We start from the raw sequence: 3,281 nt of genomic DNA on the forward strand, positions 1-3,281 counted from the left end.
ACTTTCTTCCTCCTCTCAAGTCCCTCAGAATTACCCAACCCAAATTTCCAATAACTAAGTCCCATCGATTCCACTTTTCAAATACCCAATGTAACAAATCGAGACCTTAAGTCTTAGCCTATCTCCTTTTTTGATCTCTAAGTCTTAATAGTTCATTAACTTATCAAAGAAGAAGTAAATTTTATCATAAACATTTGAACAAAACCCCCTATTTGTAGCATTGCTAGCTTAGGAACGCTGACATTTGTATGTAAGACACTATTTTTGAAAGTATAATTCAAATCCATTAGAGGATAGCGAATTATATATTTTTATTAAAATAAAAAATTTAAAATATATCACACATAATCAATTTGTTTCAGCTATTATGTGTGTAAAAGTATATGTGTACCAGGTCAAATGTAAAGTTGTTTTGAACAAACATCCATACAATGCTTAATATGTACAAGGGACTATGCCAGGGACATTCATTAATTCACTTAATCTTCAAGATCATCTAATGAGATGGGACTATTTTTTATTCCAGTTATAGAGTTGAATGAACTAAGGCACAGAGAGTTTAAGTAATGTACTTGTGATGGTTCAACTAACAAGTAGCAGATGAGATTCGAACCTAGGCAATCCAGCCCTAGAATCTATGGCCTGGGTTCACTCTTTCACATTCTGGATCCATGTGGCAAGCCCAGTTAAGACATTCTCTTCTCTCTTGTTTTCTGAGGAGGCACTGTCAGCTCCATCCAGCCTGCCTCTTCTAAATACATTTTCTGCTCTAAGTTTTAGTTCTTAAAAAAACATTTGATTAAACACCAATTTAAGGGGCTTATATATGATGTATATCCTAGGTTAGTTCCAATTTCAAATATTCTATATAATCATCCTTCTACCATCAGGCCATATGATCTAATGTTTTGCTCAGAAAGTTTGGTTCTTGTGTCATATATTCCAGTGTCACTACTGACACCACCCTTACTACCAATCATAAAATAGAGATCTTCTGCCTTGATCACCCTGTCCCTGGGATAGTGCTAGTTCTAACGTTCAATGGTCCCAAACCCCATAGTGCCAGAATTAATAATAATAATTTAAAAAACACACACACAGCTGTTTATATTCTGCCAAAACTGTTACACCATCAGCAGTGAAACCTAAAGCTTTTGAGAGGCTACTTAGTCTTTGGGTGGGGGGAGCTATAGAATTAAGTCATAAAATAACCACTGCAAAGTTTATTTTCCTTATCCTAGTTTACAACTAATGGGGCTAACTACAAGGAGACCACGTAATCCAAGAAAAACATCCTTAAACTTTTAGTCACAAAACGTGACCTCTGCCAAAATTATGTAACTTAGGCAAATCATGTATTCACAACAGCCTACCTTAGTTAGGATTTTATACTTTCCAGAGTATATTTACATTTATGATTTTTTAGGCTCTCTGAGGAAGGTGGAAATGACTATTGGAGAAGGGGCATTTCCATCCTCCCTCCCCTGTTTCTACCCTCTGCCTCCCTCTCTTCCTTCTCTCCCATCCATAAAGCTCCCTCCTCCCAAAAGAGGAGAGACAGCTAATCACAGGAGTCAGAGAGCAGAGCAGTCACTGAAGATGATTCACTAGCAGGCAGTGAAAGGTGAGCACTGTGTAAGGTTCATATTTCACTTCCTAGACCCATGTGGTGATCCCAGCTAAGACAGCATCTTCTCTCTTGCTCTCTGAGGACACAGTGTCAGAGCTCCATCCAGATCGCTGTACCAGCTCTATGCACTATCCAGTGTCTGTCTGCTACTTTGCTCCTAATGGCTAAGTCTGTGACCTTCTTCAAAGGATTAGCCAGGAGCCACTTCACCCAGATATTCTAAGAGCCACGGGTGCAGGAGTTTTTGTCCCACTCCCGCCCCATCCTGGGATGGCTCCTAACCAGTGACTGAATGTGGAGTGTGATAGCCCAGCTTCCTCATCTCAGATAAAACAAATTCTGAGGTGTCTGTTATACTCAGAGTCCCCCCACAACATCTTGAGTCTGTGAGTTCTCCTGAAATGGTACCCTTCCTTGCTTGGCTTCACCTTCCCAGTTCTCTTCACCCACTCCCTTGGAGGTTTCCTCTGAGAGCACTTCCTGAAGAAATCACTTACACCTGTACCCAAGCCACAGGGTCTGCTTCTGAGGACCTAAACTCTCTCCCTGGTGCAGGTCCAGGCCTGTCTGAGGAGATGGGCCACATCAGATTTTCTCTCTCTCTTTCTGTCTGGTCTCCTCTTTACCTGCAACTAGGTTAAGCCCAGTCCTGCTCCAGGGAGGTGGCAGCCATCTTAGATTCAAGGAAGAAGCCGAAGACTCGTGCAAGTCTTCAAGCCTTAGCTGGACTTCCCAACCAGCTTCGACCACAGCCATGCTTTGGAGGTCAGTATTCATTGGCCAGCTATTAACACAGCAGGGCTTTAATATCCATTTAGCTACCGGTCTTCAATAGCTCCCTCAGCGAGAAAGCTGAGGGGATGACCAGTAAGTGATTTAGGTATTCCTGGTCCCCTGGCCATAAATCTATCATAATAGCCACAGAAACCTCATCTCCAGCTTCCTACAACTATGTTAGCAACCTTTTCGACAGTAAAAACATCCTGAATAGCTTAAGAGCTGGAAGAGACCTTTGAGATATATCCCTCAGTACACAGATGAAGGAACAGAAGCTAAGACCAGGCATTTTCCCAAGGTCACATAATTGACAGTAAATCTTTTCAATAAATCTGAGTCTCTAGACTCAGAGCAAGGTGGCGGGTACTGGCCACTGAACCAGTTTGCTGAGCAAGAGAGGAGGAGAGCTGACTGCTGTCCTCCCAAATTCCACCCCAGAAGCATTTCTTGAGTATTTGTAAACACATTCATGATAATTGATTGGTTTGAACTGCTTGATCTTTCCCCCATTAAGATAAACAGCATGAAACATAGATTAACTCTTATCATTTGTCTTGAAGAAAACGTAATCAATATAGTCAGTTCGTTAAGGAGATTCTTAGTCACATCATACTGCATATACCCAGACCCAGCACAGTTTCTGCCACATAGTAAGCACTCAAATCATTTTTTTAGAAATTCACTGGACAAAAATTCATATTGAGCACTTAACTATGATTACAATGATCCTCCAATTTATTCATGAAGAGACTTGTAATAGAGTGATGGCGAAATATCATCAAATATTTAATTCCACCATAGAAATTATAATTTTACGAGCATTAAATATGGCTTAAGGATGTGTATTTATATTTCTGTATTCAAGAAATAATTA

Source organism: Pteropus alecto, unplaced genomic scaffold (assembly GCF_000325575.1).
Source record: "Pteropus alecto unplaced genomic scaffold, ASM32557v1 scaffold20, whole genome shotgun sequence".
In the NCBI taxonomy this organism is placed as follows: Eukaryota; Metazoa; Chordata; class Mammalia; order Chiroptera; family Pteropodidae; genus Pteropus; species Pteropus alecto.